Source organism: Rattus norvegicus, chromosome 5, assembly GCF_021556685.1.
Source record: "Rattus norvegicus strain SHRSP/BbbUtx chromosome 5, alternate assembly SHRSP_T2T, whole genome shotgun sequence".
Taxonomy (NCBI): domain Eukaryota; kingdom Metazoa; phylum Chordata; class Mammalia; order Rodentia; family Muridae; genus Rattus; species Rattus norvegicus.
This window is the reverse complement of record NC_141538.1, coordinates 85938173-85954400: the sequence shown is the minus strand read 5'-3', so window position 1 is coordinate 85954400 and position 16228 is coordinate 85938173. Positions and strand designations below refer to the sequence as shown.

At 37.0% G+C, this 16228-nt stretch overlaps 1 long non-coding RNA gene across 1 annotated transcript in view; it reads right to left on the bottom strand.

Moving 5' to 3' along the window:
• LOC148005851 (uncharacterized) overlaps positions 1-15842 on the bottom strand; it is a 108887-nt gene extending 93045 nt beyond the window's left edge. Inside the window, exon 1 of the long non-coding RNA XR_015620947.1 lies at positions 15727-15842. This is a non-coding gene — a long non-coding RNA (uncharacterized LOC148005851). The remainder of the gene's footprint in view (positions 1-15726) is intronic.
• Between the last annotated feature and the right edge of the window lie 386 nt (positions 15843-16228).

Sequence of the window (16228 nt, the reverse complement as noted above, 5' to 3'; positions counted from 1 at the left end):
GTAATTACAACTATTGTCATTATTTATATAATTGATATGTAGCATTACATAGAGCAATATTGCATCAGTTTTCCTATTTGCATTGTGTCCATTGTATAGCCAGGCAAAACCAAGATCAGACATGGAAGGTGCCTGAGCCAAGCGAACATAAAAAGGAAGAGCAGTTACTAGATTTGTACCCACATGGTCAGCCTCCAGTGATTCCCAGAGGTTCTGATCAAGGAGTGAATTAACGAGAGGAGGAATTAAAAGGTGTTGTTCTGATTTATAACTGCTTAGGTATTGCTGGATCACAGGATTACATAAAGAGCAATAAAAAGGCAGTCAGGAAGCTGTATAGACACACGCCCATAATTATAAAGCAAGCCTGTTCTCATGGTTTCCAGGAAGACAGAATTACGCTCAATACTCTTTTTGATATGTTTCCAAACAAGAATGAGGGTGGTTTCTCTGTTATGTGAAGAACTGTCTCATCTCATCCAATACCTGGTGTTTAAATAGACTTGACTAGAATACATTTGGAAGAATTTATGTGAGGCTTGAGTGTATTATTTTCTATGGATATTTTTAAGATATTAAAAGATGATTCAGTCTCCATTTTCATCTCAGAGTGAAGTTCATTATTTTGAGACAATTTTACAAACATTGTCTCAAAGTTGTCTCTGTATTAGACATCATGTGCCAACCTGAAGCATGTAAAAAGGGCAAAACCCTTTGCATTATGAAAACACAGGCTGGCAGACAATATACCAGGGTAGATCTTAAACATCTGAGTGATCGAACATCTCCAGAAGTGAACAAAACCAAAGGAGCCATATCATCCTACAAACACACACATGTATATACACTCATTCTATGAGTAGGCTCTAAGAGGACCACATATATTCAGACTCTCTGCTGCATATCTTAAAAGTCCACAGGCCCCAGACTAAAGGGCCATGGGTGACAAGGGAGGAAAAAAATGTTTACAGCAGTCATAGAATATTCAGGTTCGTGAAAGTAAAATTCATTGATAGCTAAATTCTGACATCATTGTGGACCCATTCTAAGTTCCAACACTCTATAGGACATGAAAGTCTCACTTTGCAGAAACTTTGACCATAGCGTGTACCTACATAACTGCCTTACAGTGAGACTATAGATTTGCAAAGCAAATGAGAAAGAATATAGAGGAATTTTAACTAAGAAACCCAGTTGCTCTAATCACGTCCAAAAGTCTTCATAGTTTGTGGAATCTGTCTGGAATGCAGACATTGCACACACCTTTAATCCTGATGACAGAAATCTGTTAGTACAAACTCTTAATCCCAAACAATAAGTTCTAATTGAGAGGCAGACACAATAATGAATCAGGGAAAGATTTGGCAAAATAAATCAAAGCTAGGATACCCATTCTGAGAAGAAAATCTATTTAAGCACAGTGCAGGAAGAGAGTTGAGTTCAGTCAGTTCCGTTGAATGGAGTTTGGTACAATATTCAGCTAGAAGTCAGTGCAGTGTGTACATTATAGTGGAGTTGAATTAATGCAGAGGCAGATGAAAACTAGAGAATAGGAAACCACAAGATTAGCACAAATTGTCAGAGTTGAGGCCAAGCAGAGCAATTCAGTGAGCAACCCAAAGAAGTCAGATTGAATCAGGCAGCTTGGAGAGGAGTTTTAGCCAGAACAGCTGAGTTGACCCAGCCAGCCAAAGTTCAGTAAGAGGTAGAAAGAATTAATTTATTCAACAGTACGTCTCTAAGATGACAATTACATCTGGCAATTACTTATATAGGAAATCCATTATTATCTAGGCTGGTCAAATCAGGTGTGTCTAATACTTATTAATTCACAGTAGCCACATTATGAAATCTGACTATGTGTCCATCAACAGATAAACAGTGACAGTATAGTATAGATATACAGAAGAGTATTCTTCAGCTACAGAGAAGAACAGATTCTGTCATTTTAAAGATAATGTATGTAACTGGAAATGATTACATTAATTTAAGTCAAATTCAGGAAGAATTTCTCTTATCTGTAAATCCTAGATTTTACAATGATACATAAAATACACATGTTTTATACATACACATGCATATGTATGTACACACACGTATTCAGGACATTGTATACAAACACATCCATATGAATAACATGAAAGTAGAAATGAGACTGGGGAAATAAGGAGAATTAGAAAGAATAAGTGAGAAAAAGGAGTATATGAGTGAATGAATTTTAAGAACATGATATGATTCACAGAACCCATCACTATGTGTACTAAATGTATGCCAATATCTTTTCAATGTAAACCATTGATGAGTATAACATTTAAATTAAAGAATTCAAGATTAAGTATTAGTCAGTAAAGACATAGCTTTGATAAAACAGGTGAAACGAGTAGGAAGAACATCCCATGTATTTCTGTGATTCCCTGGATACCAACAGACCCACACCTCTGTTTCAAGGTAGATTTTACTAAGGCAATCGCTGTCATTGTTCCTATAGCTTCATGTGATTAGGTTACTTCTTCCTTTACAAAATGAGTCCTCTTACTAAGTCTACTGCTTTCTGTTCTGACAGAACCCTAACTATGGCAAAAAGTATTATCTATATTCTCTGTTTTAAAAGGGGGATTGTCTTTCTTTCTTCCTTCCTTCCTTCCTTCCTTCCTTCTTTTCTTCTTTCCTTCCTTCCTTCCTTCTTTCCTTCCTTTCTTCCTTCCTTCCCTCCCTGCCCCCTTTTTGAGAAAGCCACATATTAAGTCATTTTTCTTTTGCCTGCCAAGCTGTCATTATTGCAAATACTCAACTTTACCATGTATCACAAAAACAAGCCCAGGCACGATGTAAACAAACAAATGTGTCTGTGTTCTGTAAAGGCTTTGTATACAGAACAGTCAGTGGACCAAAGTCAGCTGCATAGCTGCAGTGTGCCAACCTCTGCTTTGGAGGTTTGAGTTAATCACACTTCTCATTTCATGGCTTATGGTCTTCACTGATCCATGCAAGCTCCTTCACTTGACTCCTTTTTAATTTATATAGTCCCTGTGTTCCTGTTCCCATCTACTGTGCCCCTCTCAATTCCCCCTCTGATATTAGATTAAAGAACATAAGAAAGAAGGAATTAAGGAAAGGAGAAAACGTGATATATATATATATATATATATATATTTTAGTGTTCATAGTATGTTTTATACTTTGAGTATATTATAAAATATATATTGTTTCCTTATACATATTTTAACTTCAAGTGAAACTATTTTTATCACATTGTATTTCTTTTGCTATATAGCACTATGTCTTCTTTAGGGTTGTGATTTTTATGCCTACTATTTCTTCTCCCTACTGGGAGTTTGTCGGGCTTGAATCTGTACAGACTGTGCATGTTGTCATGGTCTCCATGAGTGTATCTTTACCTCAGTCCTGTTGAATCTAGAAAATGCTGTTTCCGTGGAGTCATTCAACACCTTTAGCACAATCTTTTGACCTCATCTTCTACATAAATCCTGAGCATTGAGGGCAAGGGTGCAATAAAGAGACCTAATTTAGGTATAAATATCCCAAGGTCTCCCCACTTATTCTAACTCTGGGTTTCTGTCAATTACTGTCTACTCAAAGGAAAACTGTCTCCTGGGAGTGTTGACTGAGGCACAGAAATATGTGTTGTTTTGTTACTTTTCTATTGCTATGCGATTACACAGTGATCCAGGAAACCTGCAAAATTAAGCCTTTAATTGAGTGCCTGCTTGTTGCTTAAGAACATCTTCATTCCTATAACAACCAGAGCAGGAAGCATGGCAGAGGGCAGACAGACAGGCATGAAACTAGATCGGTAACTAAGAACTTATATTTTGAGAAAACAACCGTAAGCTATAGGAATGGCATGGGCCTTTGAAACTGCAAAGTCTATCACCAGTGATACATCTTCTCCAACATGGTGATACTTCTCAATCTTTTTCAAATAATTCCATCAACTGTGAACCATGTATTCAAATATATAATCCATTAGGGTCCATTCTCATTCAATCTGCCATATGTATATAGGAATATATCATATTAGATAGCTTTTAAGGATAATTAAGGTTAAAATTTTTAGACTACTATTTAAATTTTATAGTACTTCTTCGCATTTTTAAATTGCATATGTATTTAAACAAAAAATAAAATACTACTTGAAACTAGCCTGTTCAAACTTAAAGTTTTATAAGCATATTCTTAAAAGATGATCAGGGTAGCTATTATTGTCTTTAATTTACAGAAAGTAAAAGAAAGTTTTATAGATCTGACATCATTTCCCTGAGGTCATATTACTTGTCACCACAGAATAGAATTGAAGTGTGTGTTTTGCCTCCAAGGCTCTATAAGAGTAAGTCCTTGATTTCTTTGGTCCACAGCAATATCAAATTCTGTGTTTGGGAAAAGCATTTCAATATAACCTGTTATGATGCATACTAGCAAAAAATTCTGAAGATATGAGAATTCTAACCTAGTGGTGGAGGTCAGAGAGTAGAAGGGTAAAAGAAAAGAAGTGTGAGGACAGAAGCCACCAATGAGGTGAGAAAAGAGCTTCCCCTAAGGACAGAGAGAAGGAAGGTTAAACACATATCGATCTTGACAGGGAAAACATTCTTCTGACTGTTCATCCTGCTTTAAGATCATCTGTCATCAAAAAAGACTCAGTTACTGAACTCAGCTTTGGAAATGACATGAAAGATGCAGCAAGGGGCAACCATTTGATAACATGGGGGATACCAAAGTGCCTTTTGATGTTTTAAACTAGGCTGTAAAGTAGAGATTATTTGGAACAGGAAGAATTGTGCAAGGAGACATGAACAGGTGGCAGACAAGTAAGTACACAGGCCATCACAAACAATAACCAGCTTTCTGATTTATTATATATCTGGTTCTTTTTTCAAAAGTCATTGTAAAGCCACACGGGTCAACCAAAAAGGGCAGCAGAGGATCTTACAATTTCTATGTTGCTTTCCCACATTTATAGACTCATCAAAGTGGATCTGTAGGAATAGGCTGGGATCTGTTTGTTATTTTCACATTATAGATAGTGAAAATAAAAAATAAAAAGAGACAAGGCTATGGCCAGCACAAAGAGTGGAAGATGCTGACACAGATGATAACCTCATGATTGCAGGATTAACTTCACACCAGAGCATATTCTATGCAGCCAAATGACTTTTTCTAAACCATGGTAGATAACATGCCTTTGTGAATATGTGTGAGCTTATCTATCTGCCTAACTCAATTATATATGTGCATAGCCAGGATCAAAGACATCTTTCTAACCCTATCTGCCTCTGCCTGCCTCTGTCTGTCTCTGTCTTTGTCTCTGTCTCTGTCTCTGTCTCTGTCTCTCTGTCTCTCTCTCTCTCTCTCTCTCTCTCTCTGTGTCATTATGGGATATTGATCGAAGCATATTAAACACAAAACATCAAAAGCAAAATTATAGTTTCTAGTGCAATAATATTTAGCAAACATGCAAGGTTTAAGTTGAACTTGGTTAACAAAATGTGAGCTTAGCACATTATGTCCATTTGGGTAGAGTTATAGTAGTTGTTTGAAGTATAAACCTATGACTAGTTTATAAAGGCTTGGTACTTCTTGTTTCTAGCCACTGCAGCCTCTGAGTTGCTGGACATCCCATGATACTTTGTATGCTAATGGCTGAACTCAGTTCACAAGAGGCCAATTCCCAGACTGCAGTAGGCATCAAAATACTTGTTACTGAACTCAGTCCTCGAAAATGTGGCTGGAAACTTGGTTATTGATCAGAATTACAAAGTACTCTATATTAGAAGCTTTTATTAATTTGAATTTAAGAATCATGATTTAGAATATATTGATATGGGATGGATAGATGGCTCAGCAATTGAAGAAAAGGATAAATTTTATTGATACAAATTATTTTGGTCTGACAGTTATATATATATATATGTGTGTGTGTGTGTATATATACACATATATGTGTGTGTATTAAGATTTTATGGTAATATCTTTGTCATTGCAATTATCGCTATTTAAGTGATTGTTTATGTTAGTTTTACATTATGAGGCAAAAGTATAGAACTATTTTTCTAGATGTAACCTTGACTAAAACAAACTGATTCTAAGCACATGGAAACACCTACCTAAAAGTAAATATGAAAACAGATTATGTTTTATTAATAATGGATACATTTATGTCAAGGAAAGGTGTTTCTATTCCATAAACATTTCTGTAAATTAGAGTAGACACTTAATAATGAGTCATATTTTAACTCTAATAATATTTAGAGTCACTATACTACGATTAGTACTCGTTGAATGAAACCTGTCCTTAATTATTTTTTTTTTGGTTTATTTCATTCATAATTTCAGTATCTCTTAAACGTGAATGTGTTTGTATATTTAAGTTTCATAGCTTAACATATCTAAGATAACCCTTGTTTGATTTTTAAATGTAAAAGAAAGGTTTAAGTAGGAAACAAAAAGAACTCTACAACTCCCCTTTCTTCCCTTGTTTCACAAAAGTAATCACATTACTCCAAAATCAATACATGCATTCTTTTCTAATGTTTCACATTATTTTTCCAAAGATTATGCTCCTACTAGGTTGTTTAATTTACCAACTTTATGCATGATTTTCTCCATACTTGGGTCCTTTAATTAAGCAAACAAAATGAAAATGTTAATTTGAACAAAGCACAGATTCCATATTACCATATTTGCATAAATGAACATGGATTTGCCTTTGCTTTGTTGAATATTTGGGTTCTGTTTTTACTGGTTAATAATTGTTTATCTTTACTTTCTAACTATTTTGTCAATTAACATCATAATAAGCATATGACAATTATTCTTCTTACCTAATCTATCATTTCAATAGATGCTTATTTTGAGGTTTTTTGTTTCAGTTGCCTGGCTGGTCAGTTTTACCGTTACTGTTTTGGTAACCCAAACTGACAGAACCACCATGTCCTTTTACATCCATTCTGAACTGACTGGTATTTTTAGGCATAATCCAATAGGTCTTCTAGAATTTCTTTTTCATATAATTGTTGGACATATAAATAAATATGTCATTAAGTTATATAGCTGTGCTTTTTTTCCTACTATATAAATCTATTCTCTGTTTCTCCATTGGATATTTTCTAGATATCCACCTTTGATAGGATTAATGGTGGGGTCTTGTGTCCACTCTACCACACAGCTCGTACACTGGGGAGGCTGGATGCGGGAAGTTTGGTCACACCTACCCAACACGGACACTGCTCCAGGCGTGGGGAAGTTCGGTCTGAGCACTGGACACAGCCAGAGCTGGCTCCAGGGTCCCAGGCCCGTAAGGAGGCCAGGGTCATCTCTGACTCTTGTGCATCTAGGCGCCGCTCGGACACCATTAAAGAGCTAAGAATGGAATGGGACCCGTGCGCCTGGATCTGGTCCCTGGACCCAAGGGGGAAAGGAGGAGCCTTCTAGGATAGGGAGAGTCCTTGGCTTGACTGCTGTGGGATTGAGCTTGGCAGTTGCTGCCACTGAGAGCGCCTGGAGGTCTTCTGTGGGAGATTTGGCAGTGTCTTTGTAGGTAAAGAGCTTCTCTATGGCTCCTCAGTGGATCCCCCCACCAAAAAAAGAGGCAGTCCATGGTTTCAAGGCATATATTGCCATGGCAGAAAGTGGGTGAGTAAAACCGCCCCCCCCTTCTCAGAGTAGGCCTGAGATTAAATACCTTTTGCAGAAAGGAGTGTCTGAGAAGGAAAGCTTCATTGGCTAAGCCCCCAGGCCTTTAGTTAACTCATTATAATGGAGATCTGTCTTGAGATCTCAGTGAGGAAAATGAAGTATCACTACAATGGATAGAATCACCTTCAAGAGTGGGGATTTTTACTGGAGATGGAAAGCATACAAGAATATGGCATCTCATTGGAGAAGATAATCTCTCCTTGCAGAACATGGAGTCTCATTGAAAAGGATGAAATATCACTTAATGATAAAAAGATGAATATCATATCTCAGTGTGGAGAAAAGAACTTCATTGGAGGAGATGGAATTTATTGGACAGAAGGGGACTGATGCTAGCAATAGATAAATATGAAGTGCTTGCTGGCAGGAGCCTAATATAGCTATCTCCTGAGAGGCTCTGCCATAGTCCGACAAATACAGAGGTGGATACTTGCAGACAACCATTGGACTGAGCATGGAGTGTCCAATGGAGAAGGTAGAGAAAGGACTGAAAGAGCTGAAAGGGTTTGCAATCCATACGAAAACCAACACTATCAACCAACCAAACTCCCCAGAGCTCCCAGGGACTAAACACCAACCAAAGAGTACACATGGAGGGACCCATGGGTCCAGCCACATATGTAGCAGAGGACAGCATTGTTGGGCATCAATGGAAGGAGAGGCCCTTGGTCCTGTGAAGGGTAGATGCCCCATTGTAGAGGAATGCCAGGACAGGGAGGTGGGAGGGGGTGGTTGGGAGGGGGTACATAGAAGCAGGGAGAGAGGGAATGGGAGGGGGGAACTTGGAAAGGGGTTAACATTTGAAATGTAAACAAAGAAAATATCCAATAAAAATATAGAAAATTATTTAAAAAACAAATGAAAATATTTTAATAATGTCTTATCCCTGGCATATTCATTTATCATGGGTTTGAGAGCCATGGTTCCATCCCTTGCCTTAGCGTCCAGTTGAATCACTTCCAAGTCAAATACTTTGCAAAGGTCATTTACTGTAAGTCTCAGTTTCCTATGGATAAGATACACTGCTAGAAATAAATATAGTTAAGCATAATTTAGTTGCTTATAATATCTGGTAGCATTTATTGTTTTTCTCCAGGTCACTGGGTTTGAAAAAACTTCAAATAGCTTGATAGCAGGAAAACCTAATTATCTCATATGATCAACCTCTTTCTACTACTGTCTAGGAGTTCAAAGTATACACTTATTTTACAATACTTTTTTTAAACTTTTAATAAAAGTGTTTCAGAATATGAAGAATATAAAAAGTCACATTATCCTCAGATATCTACTTTATATTCTCAGAATCAATTGGTTTATTCTATTTGGTGTGTCCCTCTATAGGCGTGTATTTTTGTGGTTCTATCCCACTCTTGAATTTTCTGACTATTTTTTGGCCATTGTTTGGGGTTTTGTAGATGCTTTTTTTTAACTTCACTATCCCTTGAAAGATACATTTGAAAAGTAAATGATAAATGTACACTCTTATTTGAGTTTCATTTTCTAATTTAACAGCCCTGTTGGACATTTACTGAGTTCAAAACTCTTCTTAGATATACTCTGATAGTATATGACAAATAGTTTGTAAAAGTTCAGTTGAGGAAAAAGATAGTATGAGAGAGTGAGGAAGCATATAGGAAGAAACTAAAGAGGTATGCAAATTGATATGACAAGGTAAGAAAAAATAAGTAAATGATTGTCCTCCCACTGTCCAACATAGAGAGCTAGGAAGAACATTCAGTTGTCAGAGCTTAGTCTTTTATTTATGTATGTTTTGCTATGAAGCCCTTGGCATTTAGCTCTATAATGGATTTGAATCACCTAATCTTCATATCACTTTAGATTATTGATAGAAGTTAGAATTATCTATTCAGAACTTACATGGATCTCTGCTCCTTATTATTAATTGTTTTTAAACAAATTAATAAATACTTTTGGCATGTTAGCTGTGGTGGTTTAAGTAGGTATGACTCCCATACACTCATGTTTTATATGCTTGGCTTATAACAAATGGCACTACTAGGAGATGTAGCCATGTGGGAGTGGGTCTGGCTTTCTTAGAGGAAGTATGTTACTCTAGGGGCAGGCATTGAGGTCTCATATGTTTAAGCAACAACTACTGTGACAATCAATTTCCTGTTACCTGCATATCAACACGTAGAACTCTCAGCAGCATCTTGAGCAAAATCCCTGCCTGCATACCACTGTGTTTCTTGTCATGATTCCAAACCCCTGAAACTGTAATCCAAGCCCTGTTAAATATATTCCTTCAAGATGTTTCTGTGATCATGGTTTCTCTTCACATCAATAGGAATCCTAAGAAAATAGCATACTGTAACACGGAGAAGATAGAGTCAGACAGATCTCTGTAAATCAAAATCTATGAGCCATGCCCATAGAGTGAGAATCTATTTAGAATGAAAGGAAGGATGGCAGAAAGAAAGAAAGAAAGAAAGAAAGAAAGAAAGAAAGAAAGAAAGAAAGAAAGAAAGAAAGAAAGAAGGAAGGAAGGAAGGAAGGAAGGAAGGAAGGAAGGAAAGAAAGAAAGAAAGAAAGAAAGAAAGAAAGAAAGAAAGAAAGAAAGAGAGAAAGAAAGAAAAAAAGGTAATGACAGAGAGACAGAGATTGATTATTGAGCAAGTGAGACTGATCAGAAAATAAAGGTGTTCACAACCAAACATAACACTTTCTCTTCCGTCCCAGAATCTATACAATGCAGACTGAACCTACTTTCACAAGTTTTTCTCTGACTTACACCCTTGCATACACCCCCACTCCCACTCCTCACCCTCATGCGGTTAGAGAGAGAAAGAGAGATATTTACAAAACTATAATGTAGAGTCAAGTATTGTTAATAAAATTCTGAATTCTTAAGAGTCTATGTTCTGCATCTAGACTGCCCACAGATGCCATTGAGAAAGTGAGGAGTTTCCTGTCCTTTTAGGACACTGCAACTACATAAGGATTCATTCTGTGGACAGATTTAGGAGCTTATAGGTACCCTAAAGTTCATATGAAAACTGTCATGGGTAATGTTGATCTTGGAACTTTGTCTTCCCCAAGGTGACCTCTTGTCTTTGCCACTTGTATGGAACTGTTGATGTGTGTTTCTCTGGGGTTTGGAAAATTCTCAGAACACCCCTCAAAAATTGTAAAGAAAAATGTTTTCTCCTTACACAGACCTTGTCATTCAGGTGAACCAATTTTCTCTTTGTAAACCAGGACATTTGCAAACATTTCATTAGCTTTGGCCTAGATAGCTCTGTAACAAATGCATTTTCTATATAGTGCAGATGATGTATCAACACAAACAGCTCACTAGGTCTCCATTAATTATACAGGGAGAATGAAGAGGGTATTTAAATGCAGTTGCAGAAAATACACTGGGAATGTGTTTTCCTAAAAAAGGACACCCCTTTCATACAGAAAGACTACCCTAAATTGTCTACCCTATTTGGCTCACAGACGTGACACTATATTATCCATTCGTTCATCTATTCACCTAGTATTTATTAAGCGTGAGGTGAGGATGCTATAAAATAATAAGAGATAATGAGAACCTTTGTCCTCATGAAACTGACTTGTGAAGGTGACAGTAATAGCATCACAGAGAAGAATATGAGATTGCCATAAGTATCAGAAATCAGAGCAGATACAGTGTAGAGACTGCTAGCAATACAGTAAAGAGAACACAAGGAGATTTTCCAAGAGAAGTGACTTTGGTACTTCCTCCTGAAGGACACATTGAAAATTCATTATCAAAAAGGCAGAGGACAGGTAGAACACAAAGCTACAATGCCCTGGACTGAAATATGTGTGCAATATTTGCTGAACAGAAAGAAATCCAGTGGGGCAGCAGGATAAGAGTATAATTGGATGAAGCTGGAGAAGCCCAGGGTTCACTCATGCAGGACCTATGTCCATTTCAAAAGTTTGATTTTTATTGCATGGCCGATGATAACCCTACATGTGAATTGAGGGGATATAGAAATTAATCAGAATCCCATGCAAAGAACTTCAGATTGTGAAATGGCATGGGGAAAGCATTTACTGAGTGTTGCCTGTGTGTTCCAGTAAACCAGCCAACTCTTCTATAAAAGGACAGATGGTAAATATTTCAGGCTTTGTGGGCCACATAGGAGTTTTTGCTGTATTTATACCTTCCTCCTAACTCTTTAAAAATGTAAAACCAGTTCCAGCACAAGGACACTGTAAAAACAGGCAAAGGAACTAATTCGGGCATCCATCTGTACTTTATCTTTCCAAACCCTGAACTATACCATAAATAGCAGGATGCCACAGATAATATTTCTTTTCTTTACTAGAGAATGCTCAGTACATATTTGAATACCAGGTGTAGAGTAGGAGTTGAATACTCATTCATTACATTCATTAATAACGCAGGGAGTTGTTTGAAATGTTCAGTAAGAGATGCTGGTACTACGATAAGCAATTTCCTCATTAATATTGCCATTGTTATTCTTACTACTGTTATGCACATTTTGTGGATAAGTAAATAATAAATGTTGCCCAGGATCATCCAGCTACTACTGAGAAAGCCAGGCTTGAAATCAGGATTGTAAACTTTTTAACTTCAGCCTCTTCCTTCTAATCGCTCTGCCTTTAAAATGGCATAAAACAGCAAGTAATATGTGTAAACATCAGAGTGCAGAAGAAAAACACGATGTAATGTAAGAAACATGTCACTCGACACTGGAGACAGAGAACAGGCATCAGGCTCCTTTCTGCTCCTGAGATTGTTGAAAATGGAAAGAAGTATTTTACTAATTTATTCTTTGATAATTTTATGGATGTTTCTGATACATCATGGCCATATTATTCCCTCCACACTCACTTTTCCTACTCCAACCCTCATTAACAACATCTACAATGAATCTTACTTTTACATCATTTTCTTTTCTTTCTTTTCTGTTTTGATCCAAGGGTTTAATGTGGACCACTAGCATGGGCATTGTAGTGAATTCACGCACTGGAGCATTAGTAACTCACCTGTAACAATATCACTAAAGACAATGAGTTCTTTATTCTCCCAGAATTCTACAACTATCATTAGCTTCCCTGGACACAATGGGGCCACCAATGATACACTCTCTAATCAATGATAAATGATTCTGGGATCAGTACTGTACAGATTTCATTGCAGGCAATGGCAGATGCTGTAAGTTCATTCGTTTCATAACTCTGTCTGTCTTGCATATAAGACAGAGATTCATGATCCTCCTTTTCTTCACCCAGCTCTTACATTTTTTCTACTCTTTCTTTACCCTTTTTGGGCCTTGGAACAAGTGACATGTGTGTCCTTTCAAAGCTGACCATCTAAGCATGACTTTCAGCATCTTGAGTAGCCATGTGTCATCTGTTCACTGCAAAGAGAAACTTCTCTGGCAAATGTGGAGGAGAGCAGTGGTCTGTGGGAATAAACCTTAATATATAGGAACCATATCAACAACTTGTTTATGAAGAAATTAAGAGTGGGAGATTTACTACTGGCACCTAGGAACATACCAGTTATGGACCTTTGATCAGTTCCACAGTACTCATTATGAGCTCATACTAAAAAGCAGATCTCAGATATATCCAATCAAAAATCAGCTAGTTACTTCCATTAGAGTTGTAGCAACACTGGACCAGTAAGCACTATTTCCATGGGAAGTTGCAGAATTGCTAAGAGAATTTTAGAGAATGAAAACAGAAAAGGTAGGAAAGAGTGAGAGAGAGGCAGACAGAAAGGAAAGGAGGAAGGGAAGGAAAGAGGGAGAGAGGGAGAAAAGGAAAAATGAAAGGAGTGTCATATATATATATATATATATATATATATGTATGTATATAAAATCAAGCATTCTCTAGAGCCAGACTGGTCTTTTAACTACTGAAGCACAGTATTTCTGGAAGGGATTTTATCTAGAGAAGAAATTAGTCTGCCCGATAATTTACAGATATGAAGCTATTTCGAAATGATCCATTACAAAGTATTCTTCCAGGTTCTGTGGCTTTTATCGATTAAGGAGGGCAACTATCAGGCTTCTCTTGAAGACATTACAAATACTTGATATACTTTCTTGGCATTTTCACTACTAGATTGGGAAGAGGTAAAGAATTTCTTTTTCCTTCTGTCATGAAAAAATAAGGGAAACCCATGTATCAACACAAGTAATAACTCCTGTCCTGTTCAACAACTCTGGTCCTTTTCTGTATACTGAGGAATGAGGAAGAAGGGTAGTAGTGTCTGCAGTAAGACTAGCTGTTTAATTTTGGTAAGTACAAGTGATCAATGGATAAATCAGGTCTCATCCTTCGCTTTCATTTTAGAATGTGAATGGCCTAGGATATCTTCAGATTGGGGATTTGGATATAATTTAGACAATAGGGAATTTTCATCCAACTTTTTTGAGGCAATGTGAATCTCAGTTTTGAAGCATAATACACAAAATTCTAAGAGGAATTATGTTCTGATCGCTTATACTGTTGAGGATGATTAAAGAGACACTGAAGAGCAATTGAAAGTTCATAAAAAGGAAGTTATGATAAACACACAGAACACAGGAGAAAAAGATAAACATAAATTAGAGAAACAAACATGCAAAAGTGTAATGTTTAATAAACTAAGCTCACTGAATCATAAAATGATTTTTAACGTCTAAATATGTTTTAGTTAAAAACATGTATGTAATTTTACTCATGAACTCCCTCCATGATATAGCTTTATCACACACAATAGCATTAGGTTCGATATGAAGGAAGCTTCTACCATATTCCTTGTATGCATTCAGCTTTCTTTTTATTTATTAACTATTTTATTTGTTTACATTCCAAATGTTATCTCCCTTCCCGATCTCCCCTCCATGAACCCCCTATCCCATCCCCATCCCTTTAGCCTCTAAGAGGGTGCTCACCCATTACCCACTCCCACCTCATCCCTCAAGCATCACCCTTCTTTGGAGGCATCAAGCCTCCACAGGACCAAGTGCCTCCCCTGCTGTTGATGCCAGATGAAGTAGTCTTTTTGCAGCTATTAAAAGAAACCAAAAAAATGAAGTACAAAAAAATTAAGCAAAAAACCTCCTCCTTACTATACAGGTACAATATGTACATGTCCTTTCATCTTTTATTGCTACAATGCTTTTTGTGTTTAATCTTAGTCCCAATTCTATGTAACCATTTCTAAACATTACACAAAAGTGTGTTATTACACCTTTCTATCAATAATATGTCAATGGGACAGGCATCTTGGAGACCATTGCTACTCAAAGGGGAGCACAACCACCACCACTATGAGCTTCTTCTGCTACCTTGTAGGATGAAAATGTCGATTTTCATTAATCAAATCATGATAGTATTTACAATTTAAGGAAAACTATGGAGAAATCATAGGCCAATTAAAATCATCAGTCACTGCCCTAACCCATTGTCTCCCCACTCCTGAGAATTTACACACTATTCAATTTATTTAAAAGTAGTTGACAGCTATTTTTTAAAAAAGCAATCTCTGTAAAATACAGAAAAAACAACATGGTTCAAAAATGAGTTGTAACACAAAGGCCAAGATCATGAAGATCAAAATAATTTAGACATAAAGTTTCACCCTTTTAGGTACCAACTTCACCCTCTTTCAGTTTCTTCAGAAGCTGTATTAGTCACTTCAAGAGGTGTAACAAATGACCCTTACATGTCAGGATTCATTTCTACATATCTGTGTAGTGCAATGACTCTCCCTCTGTTATTTTCATTCAGATACCACGCTGACTGAACAGCCTCAATCTCAGATTGTGTTAGTTTAATGGCAAAGAAAAATGAGATATGACAAAGCAGACTCAAAACTTGAAAGCTTCCAGCCTCTAATGCTTCTGTCACTTCCACTGACATTTTTGCCTTCCCAAGTCAGTCGTCAGCCAAAAAGATTCTACTTCCAGAGGGAGGCCCAGCAGAGCAAGATTTAAGGATGCTATCTGAAAAAACATTGGAATCAGCATTTGTCAGAGTACTAGTACTCACCTTATATCATTTCTTGAGAATTAAGTGTCTTAAGGCAGGAGACATCTCTGAGCCTTTAGTCCACAGAGGAGTAAAACCACTATCTGAATTTCAACTTCAATACCTATAAAATGGGGCTAGAGATACAAGTTCCTAATAAGTCTTTGGGATGTCTGTGTGACATCTAGTGGAAACTTAGAGGAAGAACACGATAAGTAAAACAGGTGTAATTGTCTTTAACATGCCCAGAATTAGAAATTGACTAGTCATCACAGCAAACTCTGAATTAGAGACTTTGAAAGAGTTTGAGGTGTTCCTGACTTGCTCTGCCCTCCTTGCTCCATTTACATCTGTTGTTATAATAGGTTAACAGTTTCACAAAATAATATGAAATATCTTGAAATATCCTTCAGAGACATAGGAGAAGAGAAGGTTGGTTTTTGCAGGGAGTAAGGAGGCCTGTTAGAGGTGGAGGGGGGGTGAGGGGGGACATCCACTTGGAGAAAGAGGGAAGGAAGAATGC